Genomic DNA, 15,953 nt, shown 5'->3' on the forward strand with positions numbered 1-15,953 from the left:
GACAAGTACATTATAGTGCCTAGTTTGAGAAACAGATGCCTCAAGTCCTCAACTGGCAGCTTCATTAAATAGTACCCGCAAAACACCAGTCTCAACGGTGAAGAGGCGACTCCGGGAGGCTGGCCTTCTAGGCAGAGTTCCTCTGTCCAGTGTCTGTTCTTTTGCCCATCTTAATCTTTCACAGTGGCCTCCATCATTCTTAAATGGAAGAAGTTTGGAACCACCAAGACTCTTCCTAGAGCTGGCAACCCATCCAAACTGAGCAATTGGGGGAGAAGGGCCTTGGTTAGGGAGGTGACCAAGAAAGCGATGGTCACTCTGACAGAGCTCCAGAGTTCCTCTGTGGAGATGGGAGAACCTTCCAGAAGGACAAGCATCTCTGCAGCACTCCACCAATCAGGCCTTTATGGACTCTCAGACCATGAGAAACAATATTTATCTCGTCTGATGAAACCAAGATTGAACTCTTTGGCCTGAATGCCAAGAGTCACATCTGGAGGAAACCTGGCACCATCCCTACGGTGAAGCATGGTGGCAGCATTATGCTGTGGGGATGTTTTTCAGAGGCAGGGACTGGGAGACCAGTCAGGATCGAGGAAAAGATGAACGGAGCATAGCAAGATCCTTGATGAAAACCTGCTCAAGAGCACTCAGGACCTCCGACTGGAAGGTTCACCTTCCAACAGGACAATGAGCCTAGTCCCACAGCCAATACAACATAGGAGTTGCTTCGGGACAAGTCTCTGAATATCCTTGAGTGGCCCAGCGGGAGCCCGGACTTGAACCCAATCAAACATCGCTGGAGAGACCTGAAATTAGCTGTGCAGCAACCCTCCCCGTCCAACCTGATGGAGCTTGAGAGGATCTGCAGAGAAGAATAGAAGAAACTCCCCAAATACAGGTCTGCCAAGTTTGCAGCGTCATACCCAAGAAGATTCGAGGCTGTAATCACTGCCAAAGAAGCTTCAACAAAGTACTGAGTAAAGGGTCTGAATACTTGTAATTTCTTTGTATGTAAATGTGCATACATTTTTTTAATATATATTTTTTAAATAAAATGTAAAAAAGCTTTTGCTTTGTCATTATAGGGTATTGTGTGTAGATTGATTGTGGACAATCAATTGAATCCATTTTAAAATTAGGCTGTAACTTAAAGTGGGAAAAGTCAAGGGGTCTGAATTTTTTCAGAATGCATTGTAGTTGGAGGTATACTCTGCCAATACTCTTTGCAACTTATCTCCATTGAGATGTTTATCGTGGAGTTGAGTTTAGTCCACTAGCCTCTGACTTAACCTTATATCTAATTTCCAGCTCTGAGGGTCAGGGATGCTTCGTTCAGCTACTTATTTTGCTTGGTGAACCAAGGTGAAAAGGCTACCCTGCCAATCAATAGAAAAACTAAATCCAGTCAGCAACTGGGGATCAGTTGTTCCAACTGCATTCCCAGATAATATGTTGTTACATATCCAGAGGGGGTGAGAAGGAAATGTGGTAAATCCCTGATCCCAATCCAGGTTGAGTAAAGCTGCCTTCCCTCCAACAGGGCACTTTGTGTTGTATGAGAGAGGGATAGAGGAGAGGGGGATAGAGGATATACTGGTATCTGCTGGAGGGAAAGTAAGAAGGGAAAGTATTAGCTTGATCCTCAACCAGCTCAGTAAAGCCTGGAAGGGAATGTTGCAATGCTGAAATAATGCCCACTTTGGTTCTATCTCTGTTGAACAGAATGTCACTGTTTCCATTTATATTTCTTTCTTATAAACATCAGATGATGGTTCCTTTGTTCTCCATGCAGCAGATGATTGTTCAATTCAATGGACTTGTCAGGGTACTTTGTGAATTTTCCCTTTGCTTTGACTGAATGGAAAGCTGAGTTGTTGACAGCCCTGTCAAATGTCAGGAGTTCTCCGCTATCCTTTGACTCCCTCAATGTTTTCACTGAGAGAAGAGATGGAGATACATGGTAGTTATGAATGACAATTTAATGTGGTTTCATTTGCATACTTGTTCTTCTACATGTGTGACGGAAAAGTGTCAGCTCAAGCTTGAACTTCAAATGATGAGTCATCCTAGCTTCAGTGGTAATACTTGTGCATCCGCGTCCTAGCTAAAGCTCTTCCAGTGCTTTGTCACATTGCGTGGGCTCACAGACGCTATTAGCATTTATATTAGAGTCCCATTTACATTTTAAAATGAACTATGGTAGAGAAGGAACCACAAGAAATACACGCCTCCATATAAGCCTAAATATAAAACTCATTTCAGTTATGAAACGACATCCATTCACACGCATTAAATATTGCTACATGATTAGGTAACAAATACTAATACAGCAATATGGCACTGCATTCTAGAGTTGCAATGCTGCAGAGTTTTATATATACACTACTGTTCAAAAGTTTGCTGTCACTACAAATGCCCTTGTTTTTGGCCTTCTAGGCAGAGTTCCTCTGTCCAGTGTCTGTGTTCTTTTGGCCATCTTAAGCTTTTCTTTTTACATTTACATTTACATTACATTTAAGTCATTTAGCAGACGCTGTTATCCAGAGCGACTTACAAATTGGTGCATTCACCTTATGACATCCAGTGGAACAGTCACTTTACAATAGTGCATCTAAATCTTAAAGGGGGGGGGTGAGAGGGATTACTTATCCTATCCTAGGTATTCCTTAAAGAGGTGGGGTTTCAGGTGTCTCCGGAAGGTGGTGATTGACTCCGCTGTCCTGGCGTCGTGAGGGAGTTTATTCCACCATTGGAGGGCCAGAGCAGCGAACAGTTTTGACTGGGCTGAGCGGGAGCTGTACTTCCTCAGTGGTAGGGAGGCGAGCAGGCCAGAGGTGGATGAACGCAGTGCCCTTGTTTGGGTGTAGGGCCTGATCAGAGCCTGGAGGTACTGAGGTGCCGTTTCCCTCACAGCTCCGTAGGCAAGCACCATGGTCTTGTAGCGGATGCGAGCTTCAACTGGAAGCCAGTGGAGAGAACGGAGGAGCGGGGTGACGTGAGAGAACTTGGGAAGGTTGAACACCAGACGGGCTGCGGCGTTCTGGATGAGTTGAAGGGGTTTAATGGCACAGGCAGGGAGCCAAGCCAACAGCGAGTTGCAGTAATCCAGACGGGAGATGACAAGTGCCTGGATTAGGACCTGCGCCGCTTCCTGTGTGAGGCAGGGTCGTACTCTGCGGATGTTGTAGAGCATGAACCTACAGGAACGGGCCACCGCCTTGATGTTGGTTGAGAACGACAGGGTGTTGTCCAGGATCACGCCAAGGTTCTTAGCGCTCTGGGAGGAGGACATAATGGAGTTGTCAACCGTGATGGCGAGATCATGGAACGGGCAGTCCTTCCCCGGGAGGAAGAGCAGCTCCGTCTTGCCGAGGTTCAGCTTAAGGTGGTGATCCGTCATCCACACTGATATGTCTGCCAGACATGCAGAGATGCGATTCGCCACCTGGTCATCAGAAGGGGGAAAGGAGAAGATTAATTGTGTCGTCTGCATAGCAATGATAGGAGAGACCATGTGAGGTTATGACAGAGCCAAGTGACTTGGTGTATAGCGAGAATAGGAGAGGGCCTAGAACAGGGCCCTGGGGGACACCAGTGGTGAGAGCGCGTGGTGGGGAGACAGATTCTCGCCACGCCACCTGGTAGGAGCGACCTGTCAGGTAGGACGCAATCCAAGCGTGGGCCGCGCCAGAGATGCCCAACTCGGAGAGGGTGGAGAGGAGGATCTGATGGTTCACAGTATCGAAGACAGCCGATAGATCTAGAAGGATGAGAGCAGAGGAGAGAGAGTTAGCTTTAGCAGTGCGGAGCGCCTCAGTGATACAGAGGAGAGCAGTCTCAGTTGAATGACTAGTCTTGAAACCTGACTGATTTGGATCAAGAAGGTCATTCAGAGAGATAGCGGGAGAGCTGGCCAAGGACGGCACGTTCAAGAGTTTTGGAGAGAAAAGAAAGAAGGGATACTGGTCTGTAATTGTTGACATCGGAGGGATCGAGTGTAATTTTTTTCAGAAGAGGTGCAACTCTCGCTCTCTTGAAGACGGAAGGGACGTAGCCAGCGGTCAGGGATGAGTTGATGAGCGAGGTAAGGGAGAAGGTCTCCGGAAATGGTCTGGAGAAGAGAGGAGGGGATAGGGTCAAGCGGGCAGGATGTTGGGCGGCCGGCCGTCACAAGACGCGAGATTTCATCTGGAGAGAGGGGAGAAAGAGGTCAGAGCACAGGGTAGGGCAGTGTGAGCAGAACCAGCGGTGTCGTTTGACTTAGCAAACGAGGATCGGATGTCGTCGACCTTCTTTTCAAAATGGTTGACGAAGTCATCTGCAGAGAGGGAGGAGGGGGGGGATTCAGGAGGGAGGAGAAGGTGGCAAAGAGCTTCCTAGGGTTAGAGGCAGATGCTTGGAATATAGTGGTAGAAAGTGGCTTTAGCAGCAGAGACAGAGGAGGAAAATGTAGAGAGGAGGGAGTGAAAGGATGCCAGGTCCGCAGGGAGGCGAGTTTTCCTCCATTTCCGCTCGGCTGCCCGGAGCCCTGTTCAGTGAGCTCACAATGAGTCATCGAGCGACGGAGCGGGAGGGGAGGACCGAGCCGGTCTGGAGGATAGGGGACATAGAGAGTCAAAGGATGCAGAGAGGGAGGAGAGGAGGGTTGAGGAGGCAGAATCAGGAGATAGGTTGGAGAAGGTTTGAGCAGAGGGAAGAGATGATAGGATAGAAGAGGAGAGAGTAGCGGGGGAGAGAGAGCGAAGGTTGGATACCATCCGAGTAGGGGCAGTGTGGGAGGTGTTGGATGAGAGCGAGAGGGAAAAGGATACAAGGTAGTGGTCGGAGACTTGGAGGGGAGTTGCAATGAGGTTAGTGGAAGAACAGCATCTAGTAAAGATGAGGTCGAGCGTATTGCCTGCCTTGTGAGTAGGGGGGGAAGGTAAGAGGGTGAGGTCAAAAGAGGAGAGGAGTGGAAAGGAGGCAGAGAGAAATGAGTCAAAGGTAGACGTGGGGAGGTTAAAGTCGCCCAGAACTGTGAGAGGTGAGCCGTCCTCAGGAAAGGAGCTTATCAAGGCATCAAGCTCATTGATGAACTCTCCGAGGGAACCTGGAGGGCGATAAATGATAAGGATGTTAAGCTTGAAAGGGCTGGTAACTGTGACAGCATGGAATTCAAAGGAGGCGAGAGACAGATGGGTAAGGGGAGAAAGAGAGAATGACCACTTGGGAGAGATGAGGATCCCGGTGCCACCACCCCGCTGACCAGAAGCTCTTTATTGGCCAGTTTGAGATATGGCTTTTTCTTTGCAACTCTGCCTGCATCCCGGAGTCGCTTCTTCACTGTTGATGTTGAAACTGGTGTTTTGCAGGTACTATTTAATGAAGCTGCCAGTTGAGGACTTGTGAGGCATCTGTTTCTCAAACTAGACACTAATGTACTTGTCCTCTTGCTCAGTTGTGCACCAGGGCCTTCCACTCCTCTTTCTATTCTGGTAAGAGCCAGTTTGCGCTGTTCTGTGAAGGGTGTAGTACCTAACGTTGCACGAGATCTTCAGTTTCTTGGAAATTTCTCACATGGAATATCCTTCATTTCTCAGAAGAAGTATAGACTGACGAGTTTCAGAAGAAAGATCTTTGTTTCTGGCCATTTTGAGCATGTAATCGAAACGACAAATGCTGATGCTCCAGATACTCAACTAGTCTAAAGAAGGCCAGTTTTATTGCTTCTTTAATCAGAGTAACAGTTTTCAGCTGTGCTAACACAATTGCAAAAGTGTTTTCTAATGATCAATTATCCTTTCAAAATGATAAACTTGGATTAGCTAACACAACTTGCCATATGAACACAGGAGTGATGGTTGCTGATAACGGGCCTATGTAGATATTCCATAAAAAATCTTCAGTTTCCAGCAACAATGAAGACGTGTTTGTCCTCTCATACTTTTGTATTTTTTGTGAAAATAAATTGAAATTTATATAATATTTTCTCGATTTTTAATTTGATTATACCTTCCGGTAACCTGTCTCACCCAATGTAATACGGAATTGCTATTTTCAATTTTAGAACACATTCAAGAACTTCTGATCTTCACAGCTAGCTTGCAGTTAGCTATCTCACAGCTTGCAGCTTGCTAGCTCACAGCTAGCTTGCTCGCACCGTGGCACCCAGTACCGAAGCTATTCCTGAGGCCCACCTCCCGGCATACTCAGCTGTTCACCCAGACCCCACTCATGCATGGCTAGAGCCCAATACTCCACCGGATCCTTGCTGTAAACTCTGGACCTTGGCACTGGATCACCGCTGCTTCCGATTTGGCCAACGCCACTGCCACGAAGGTAGCACCAGTTAGCCGTGAGCCCGGTGCATCTCCCGTCTAGCAAACTAAATTACTACAATACCTCTTTCGCCATCTGGCTTGGATTCTCTTTCGACACGGCTTCCCGCCGCACCACCACGACTGGTCTGCCGACGAATACGCCATCCGCTGTGCCTTCAACCGGCCTCAGGTTAGTTATCATTGTTTTAGTTTACAATGGAGCCCCTAGTTCCACTCTTCACCTCTGATACCTCCTTTGTCCCACCTCCCAAACATGTGGTGACCTCACCCATTACAACCAGAATGTCCAGAGACACAACCTCTTATCATCACCCAGTGCCTGGGCTTGCCTCCGCTGTACCTGCACCCCACCTTACCCCTGTCTGCGCATTATGCCCTGAATATATTCTTCCACGCCCAGAAATCTGCTCCTTTTATTCTTTGTCCCCAATGCTCTAGGCGACCAGTTTTGATAGCCTTTAGCCGCACCCTCATCCTACTCCTCGTCTGTTCCTCAGGTGATGTGGAGGTAATCCCAGGCCCTGCATGCCCCAGGCACTCTCATTTCTTGACTTCTGTGATCGAAAAAGCCTTGGTTTCATGCATGTCAACATCAGAAGCCTCCTCCCTAAGTTTGTTTTACTCACTGCTTTAGCACACTCTGCCAACCCTGATGTCCTTGCCGTGTCTGAATCCTGGCTTAGGAAGGCCACAAATTTCTGAGATTTCCATACCCAACTATAACATTTTCCGTCAAGATAGAACTGCCAAAGGGGGAGGAGTTGCAGTCTACTGCAGAGAGAGCCTGCAAAGTAATGTCATACTTTCCAGGTCCATACCCAAACAGTTCGAACTACTATTTTTGAAAATTACTCTCTCCAGAAATAAGTCTCTCACCGCCTGCTACCGACCCCCCCCCCCCCCCCCCAGCTCCCAGCTGTGCCCTGGACACCATTTGTGAATTGATCGACCCCCACCTAGCTTCAGAGTTTGTTCTGTTAGGTGACCTAAACTGGGATATGCTTAACACCCCGGCAGTTCTACAATCTAAGCTAGATGCCCTCAATCTCACACAAATCATCAAGGAACCCACCAGGTACAACCCTAAATCTGTAAACAAGGGCACCCTCATAGACGTTATCCTGACCAACTGGCCCTCCAAATACACCTCCACTGTCTTCAATCAGGATCTCAGCAATCACTGCATCATTGCCTGTATCCGCTACGGGTCCGCGGTCAAACGACCACCCTAAAACACTTCTGTGAGCAGGCCTTTCTAATCGACCTGGACCCTCTATTTCTGAAACTATCCACCACCATTGTCGCAAGCCCTATTACCAGCCTGTTCAACCTCTCTTTCATATCGTCTGAGATCCTCAAGGATTGGTAAGCTGCCGCGGTCATCCCCCTCTTCAAAGGGGGAGACAACCTGGACCCAAACTGTTACAGACCTATATCCATCCTGCCCTGCCTATCTAAGGTCTTCGAAAGCCAAGTCAACAAGATCACTGACAATCTCGAATCTCACCGTACCTTCTCCGCTGTGCAATCTGGTTTCAGAGCCGGTCACGGGTGCACCTCAGCCACGCTCAAGGTCCTAAACAATATCATAGCCTCCATCGATAAAAGACAGTACTGTGCAGCCATCTTCATCGACCTGGCCAAGGCTTTCGACTCTGTCAATCACCATATTCTTGGGGCGGCAGGGTAGTTTAATCCCCCGAGCTGACAAGGTACAAATCTGTCATTCTGCCCCTGAACAGGCAGTTAACTCACTGTTCCTAGGCCGTCATTGAAAATAAGAATTTGTTCTTAACTGACTTGCCTGGTTAAATAAAGGTAAAATAAATAAAAATCTTATTGGCAGACTCAGTAGCCTCGTATTTTCTTAAGACTGCCTTGCCTGGTTCACCAACTACTTTTGCAGACGAGTTCAGTGTGTCAAATCGGAGGGCATGTTGTCCGGTCCTCTGGCAGTCCCTATGGGGGTGCCACAGGGTTCAATTCTCAGGCCGACTCTTCTCTCTGTATATATATATCAATGATGTTGCTTTTGCTGCAGGCGATTCCCTGATCCACCTCTATGCAGACGACACCATTCTGTATACTTCTGGCCCTTCCTTGGACACTGTGCTAACTAACCTCCAAACGAGCTTCAATGCCATACAACACTCCTTCCGTGGCCTCCAACTGCTCTTAAACGCTAGTAAAACCAAATACATGCTTTTCAACCGTTCGCTGCCTGCACCCGCACACCCGACTAACATCACCACCCTGGATGGTTCCGACCTAAAATATGTGGACGTCTATAAGTACCTAGGTGTCTGGCTAGACTGTAAACTCTCCTTCCAGACTCATATCAACATCTCAAATCAAATCTAGAGTCTGCTTTCTATTTCGCAACAAAGCCTCTTTCACTCACGCCGCCAAACTTACCCTAGTAAAACTGACTATCCTACTGATCCTTGACTTTGGCGATGTCATCTACAAAATAGCTTCCAATACTCTACTCAGCAAACTGGATGCAGTGTATCACAGTGCCATCCGTTTTGTTACTAAAGCACCTTATACCACCCACCACTGCGACCTGTATGCTCTAGTCGGCTGGCCCTCGCTACATATTCGTCGCCAGACCCACTGGCTCCAGGTCATCTACAAGTCAATGCTAGATAAAGCTCCGCCTTATCTCAGTTCACTGGTCGTGATGGCAACACCCTCCCGTAGCACGCGCTCCAGCAGGTGTATCTCACTGATCATCCCTAAAGCCTCATTTGGCCGCCTTTCGTTCCAGTTCTCTGCTGCCTGTGACTGGAACGAATTGCAAAAATCGCTGAAGTTGGAGACTTATCTCCCTCACCAACTTCAAACATCTGCTATTTGAGCAGCTAACCGATCGCTGCATCTGTCCATAGTCCATCGGTAAATAGCCCACCCAATTTACCTACCTAATCCCCATACTGTTTTTATTTATTTACTTTTCTGCTCTTTTGCTCACCAATATCTCTACCTGCACATGACCATCTGATAATTTATCACTCCAGTGTTAATCTGCTAAATTGTAATTATTCACCTACCTCCTCGTGCCTTTTGCACACTCTATATAGACTCTTTTTTTCCCCTACTGTGTTATTGACTTGTTTATTGTTTACTCCATGTGTAACTCTGTGTTGTTGTCTGTTCACACTGCTATGCTTTATCTTGGCCAGGTTGCAGTTGTAAATGAGAACTTGTTCTCAACTAGCCTACCTGGTTAAATAAAGGTGAAATAAAAAATAAATAAACAATAGTAATTTACATAATTAACAATGTCTACACTGTATTTCTAAGGGACCCCAAACTTGTGAGTGTGTGTGAGTCACTATCCGTATCGCCAGAGCACCACAAGTTGAATTCCATGTGTTTAGCTGTGCTGTGGCTATGCCCTGCCTGCCTGTGGCTGAGTGATTGTGCGTGATCTTGTCACAATGCCGTAGGCAAAGCCCTGTCTGAACCCCCAGCCAGCCCCATTCTGCCATGCTAGTTCTTCTTTGTTTATGTGTGTGTGAATGGCTCCGCAGAGACCGCATGCCATTGCCAGCCAGTCAGAGAATAAGGACATGGAATGAAACATCTCAAGCTATATTATGTAATCTGGTGAAGTAGCCTGATATTTCCTTGTACAATTCCTGAATGGGAGTGTCCTCATCAGTGCCAGGTTTTATGTCGTGATCCATTTGTTGTCCTTTTTATCTTTCAGCATGAGATGTATTTCTAGATGTATGTCTACTATTGTAACATCACACTCTCTGCGGTCTGATTGGCTGTTCCTACGAAGTGTCACGAACCGGCTCAAAGCCCGTAACAAAGGGAGACAACGTGGAGATAAGGAGTAGCAAAATCTATATTTATTAAATAAGTAACTAAGTATAATATACAATGGTGTGTGTAATCAGTAATCAGTAGTGTAAGTGAGTGTTTTGCATGCATGAATGTGATAATGCAGGGTGATGAAAGGTGCCAAAGCAAACAAACAAAAGGCCACCAAGAACCACAACAGAATCTACAACAGGTGTCTGCATGGAGAGAGTCTCCTCCATGAATGTGGAAGAGGTCTATTTATCCTGGGAGACACCTGGCCCAGGTGTTTCCCATGTAGCTGACGACCCTCTCAACTCCGCCCACCGGCATCCTAATAAGGAAACAAGAACAAAGACAGAATACGGCAGACAGAGTGGGAGGGTCGTCACATTCCCCCCCATAAAACCGGGGACCAACAAGGACCCCGGAACAACATACCAGCCTCCCGCGTTCCAAATTGACATCGGCCTCCGCGTCCCAAATTGACACAGGCCTCCGCGTCCCAAATTGACACAGGCCTCCGCGTCCCAAATTGACACAGGCCTCCGCGTCCCAAATTGACACAGGCCTCCGCGTCCCAAATTGACACAGGCCTCCGCGTCCCAAATTGACACAGGCCTCTGCGTCCCAAATTGACACAGGCCTCTGTGCCCCAAATTGATGAGGGTTTACGTGTTCACACTTACAATTTGCCCCAGCCAACCTCCTCCCCAGACCTCAGCAACCTTCGCACAGGAAGCAACATTTAAGAGGAAAGAAAACAAGACCAGGAGGGAGCAGACAGGACAGAGAGAACATGACAATACGAAACAATGGTCAGTCACGTAAACATTAGGAACAGGGCGCACGAGAGAGCGCATCAGCAATCACGTTTTCAGTCCCCGGATGTGCCTCACATCGAGATGGAATGATTGTAAAAATAAACACCATCGCATTATCCTCTGGTTTGGACACATCATGGACCTCAAAAAAGTGAGGGGGTTATGGTCGGTGTAGACCACAATAGGTACTACCCCCGACCCGACATACACTTCGAAGTGTTGTAGCGCCCAAATGAGTGCTAGCGCTTCCTTTTCAATAACCGAATAGTTCAACTGATAATCGTTAAACTTTTTAGAAAAGAAACTAACAGGCCTCTCAATCCCAGACACATCTGCTTGCAGCAAAACTGCACCTGCCCCCACATGACTAGCATCCACCTGCAAGGTAAATGACAAATCCATGCGAGGAGCAGCCAGCACTGGAGTTGAGGTAAGCAACCTCTTTGAATCTTCAAAAGCGTGTTGACAACGAGTAGACCAAACGTAAACAGCCTTAGCTTTCAGCATATCTGTCAAGGGAGCGACCACAGTAGAGAAGTTATTACAAAAACTACGGTAATAACCAATCATGCCCAAGAAACGTATCAGTTCCTTTTTAGTAGTTGGTGGTGGAAAAGCATCAATAGCCACCACTTTAGCCCGAACAGGACGCACTTCACCCTGCCCAACCACTTTTCCAAGGTATGTAATGGTCGCCTGAGCAAACTCACATTTTGCCAGATTGATTGTGAGGCGACCCGCAGCCAGACGTTCGAACAAGGCTTGAATACGGGACAGATGTTCTTCCCAAGTATCTGCATAGATCACTACATCGTCCAAATAAACAGCGCACCCGGTCAGACCGGCGACAACCCTGTTCATAAGTCGCTGAAAAGTGGCAGGTGCATTGCGCAGACCGAAACTCATAACTGAATACGAGTACAGACCAAAGGGTGTAATAAAGGCAGAGATTTCACGTGCCCTACTCGTCAGTGGCACCTGCCAATAGCCTTTTAACAGGTCAAATTTGCTCACAAACTTAGCTGCACCGACTTGATCAACACAGTCCTCCATCCGAGGAAGAGGAAATGAATCTGGCTCTGTGACACTGTTTACCTTACGGTAGTCCGTACAAAAACGGTTTGTTCCATCCGGTTTACTGACCAAGATACAGGGAGAAGCCCAACTGGAGAAAGAAGGCTCTGCTATCTTACTCTCCAGCATGTACTTGACCTCAGCATCCAGACAACGTAGTTTCTCTGAAGAAACTCTATAGAACCGCTGACGAATGGGGTCAGCACCTCCAATGTCAATATCATGTTCTATTAAGTTTGTACGTGTAGGTGTATCAGAAAATAAACCTGGAAATCTCTGAATCAGACCAACCATCTCTTTCCGCTCATCAACAGGTAGGTGAGTGAGAAGACTGTCTAAAATATCCAGTGTTTCTGAATTTTTCAATCTACCCTGCAATATACAATCGTCAGGACCAGGAACATCTTCCTCCTCATGCACAGGTCTAGCACGACAAGAACCCAAGGAAACAACGGTATCAGCCAAAAGAACAGGTTTACCGTCCTCTGTAGAATCCCACTGTTCAGTCTCAGAGGAACGTGCATAATAGGGTTTTAACAGATTTACATGGCACAGCTGGTGTGCTTTCCTCCGTTCTGGAGTGGCAACTAGATAATTTTGCTCAGTGTACTGGCGCACCACTGTATATGGACCTTGAAATTTGGCTTGAAAAGGAGAACCAACAATTGGCAGCAGAGCAAGAACCTGGTCACCTGGACTAAAGTGACGAGGCTCAGTTCGGCGATCAAATATGCCCTTCATCCTCTCCTGTGAAGATGATAACTTCTCTTTAGCCATTTCACCAGCGGCATACAGCCGTCGCCGGAAATCACACACATACGAACACAGGGACTGAGGAGGCTCGGGAGACTTCCAGTCATCCTGGAGAACAGATAAAAGTCCACGCACCCTATGTCCAAACACAAGGTCATTTGGACTGAAACCTGTGCTCTCCTGTGAAACTTCCCTAGCGGCTAACAGTAACCAAGGCAACCCCTCCTCCCAATCCTTATCCATCTCAGTACAATAAGCTCTCAACAAAGACTTAAGTGTTTGATGGAAACGTTCCAGTGCTCCTTGACTTTGCGCGTGATAGGCGCTAGACACATTGTGTTTAATATGGAGCTGTTGAAGAACCTGACCAAACAGATTAGAGGTAAAATTAGATCCTTGATCACTCTGAATGACCTTAGGGATTCCAAACAATGAGAGAAACTGAGTCAAAGCTTTTAACACCGATTTAGTCGTGATAGATCGGAGAGGATAGGCAGCAGGAAACCTAGTGGTCTGACACATCACAGTGAACAGGTAACTGCTACCCTTTTAGAACGAGGCAGAGGACCCACACAGTCAATAATCAGATACTCAAAAGGTTGGCTGAGTACAGGAATAGGAAACAATGGTACTGGTTTAATAACTTGATTAGGCTTACCAGTTAATTGACATGTGTGACAAGTTTTGATAAAATCAGAAACATCCCTCTTTAATCTAGGCCAAAAGAAATGTCTTAATATGCGATTGTAGGTTTTCCTCACCCCCATATGTCCAGCAACGTCGCTGTGAGAAGTTTCCAACACCAACTCACGAAGCTTAACTGGTACAACAACTTGACTAATTGCCTCCCCCAGAAAAACACTATCATGAGACACCCACTTTCTCATCAGGACATCCTCTTGGAGAAAATAGCCATGGGCGACATCTCCCAACTGTTCTATAGGCACAATTTGATCACGCAACTCTTCCAACGTGGGGTCATCCCGTTGAGCATTGATTAGATCTGAGCGGGTTACAGATAACGGGATAACAGGGAAGACAGTGACATACTTTGTATTATTATCATTAGTCGGCGCAGTGACTAGTTCGCCACGGCTCATAGAACGTGTCACTGCACACGCAGAGAACACCTCTGGGAAACTCTGTACACTCTCATCAGGAATCCCAACAAATGACGGCTTAGTGGAAACCACTAGAGATGGAAACACGACTGGCCATACACGCTCACCTGCCAAGTTATTCCCAAGGATAACGTCGATACCCTCAATAGGCAACGAAGGACGCACCCCCACAACAACTTCACCCTTCACCAGCCCACAATCCAACATCAGTTTATGCAATGGAACTGACAGAGTGTTCAAACCTATTCCCCTAATTAGAACACTATTCCCCGAATCAGTCTCAGCAGAAAAGGGTAACACAGACTCCAACACAAATGATTCAGAGGCACCTGTGTCTCTCAGGATCTTCACTGGCACTAGGTCTTTACTTCCTAACATAGACACAAAACCTTCTGTAATGAAAGGTAAATAGTCTGGATCAATATGGACTTTCACATTCTCCTGGGCCTGAGGAAATGAGTCAAGAATGAACTGATGTGGAACAGGTGCAGCTAACGCAGCAGGCTTAGATTTAGCGTAAGCACCCTTTGACCTGAGAAGTGGACATTCGTTTTCCAATGACCTGAACCTTGACAGTAGTGACACTCCTGCCCAAAGTCAGCCTTACCATGGGAGTCAGGTTCAACCCTAGTTGAATAGAACTCTGCCCGAGAACCAAAGTATCTCGGTGAGCGAAAGCCCAAATCTATCCGAATGCCCCCACTCTTTCCGAATACGGGGTTTTGCAAAGACACTTTTGTGAGTCAACACATACTCGTCCGCCAAAACCGCAGCTTCAGCAACATTCTTTACTTTCTGTTCATTAATATAAGTGGCAATACGATCAGGAATTGTGTCCTTAAATTGCTCTAACATAATCAGATCACACAGCCCTTGGAAAGTCACAACTGCAGAGGCGGAACACCAGCGATTAAACTGTAAAGATAACTGTCGCGCAAACTCAACATGAGTCTGGTTATCGTCCCTTTTTAAAGTTCTAAATCGTTGACGGTAAGCCTCAGGGACCAATTCATAAATCTGTAACACAGCTGTTTTAACTTTATCATAACTGGCACTGTCGTGTACACTAAGAGCTGAATATGCTTCCTGCGCTTTACCAGTCAGCACACACTGCAACATTAAAGTGCGGTCAGAATCAGGCCAACTCCTAGCGTCAGCAACCCGCTCAAACAACGAAAAGAATGTCTCGGGGTCCCTTTCATTAAACCGAGGCAATAACCGCAAGTTCCCACTACCCTACCCAAATCTCCCACCGAGGTACACAGCAGATTACTCACTTCAGACTGACGTCCCAACAGAAAGTAGAACAAGAGTTCAGGCTAGGCAGGGCCTGGAAACTAACCATTATACTCTCTCCAACATAGCACACAAACCAAACAACAAAGGCAACCAATACTGGGCCGATCACACTCAAACACCATATTCAAACCAAACACGTACCTCCACGGTCTCCCAAACCAATAGTTCAAAGATCCCGGATGAGTCCCCACTTGTCACGAACCGGCTCAAAGCCCGTAACAAAGGGAGACAACGTGGAGATAAGGAGTAGCAAAATCTATATTTATTAAATAAGTAACTAAGTATAATATACAATGGTGTGTGTAATCAGTAATCAGTAGTGTAAGTGAGTGTTTTGCATGCATGAATGTGATAATGCAGGGTGATGAAAGGTGCCAAAGCAAACAAACAAAAGGCCACCAAGAACCACAACAGAATCTACAACAGGTGTCTGCATGGAGAGAGTCTCCTCCATGAATGTGGAAGAGGTCTATTTATCCTGGGAGACACCTGGCCCAGGTGTTTCCCATGTAGCTGACGACCCTCTCAACTCCGCCCACCGGCATCCTAATAAGGAAACAAGAACAAAGACAGAATACGGCAGACAGAGTGGGAGGGTCGTCACATTGACATGATAGAATGTTAGTGTGTAGAAGGGGAAGAACTGGCTCTGTAGACGACACGCTGTAACAGAGAGGCAGGTTACATAAGACTGGCTGGGATGGAGAATGATGTTTAAACACATGCACAGTTTTAGTCCTGCACAC

At 46.9% G+C, this 15,953-nt stretch overlaps 1 protein-coding gene across 4 annotated transcripts in view; it reads left to right on the forward strand.

The window, feature by feature from the left end:
* The window catches only part of LOC124046346 (rho guanine nucleotide exchange factor 10-like), a 101,192-nt gene that overhangs the window by 66,360 nt on the left and 18,879 nt on the right, over window positions 1-15,953 (forward strand). The gene's annotated exons all lie outside the window — the stretch shown is intronic.

The sequence above is a fragment of the Oncorhynchus gorbuscha genome, linkage group LG10 (assembly GCF_021184085.1).
Source record: "Oncorhynchus gorbuscha isolate QuinsamMale2020 ecotype Even-year linkage group LG10, OgorEven_v1.0, whole genome shotgun sequence".
Taxonomy (NCBI): domain Eukaryota; kingdom Metazoa; phylum Chordata; class Actinopteri; order Salmoniformes; family Salmonidae; genus Oncorhynchus; species Oncorhynchus gorbuscha.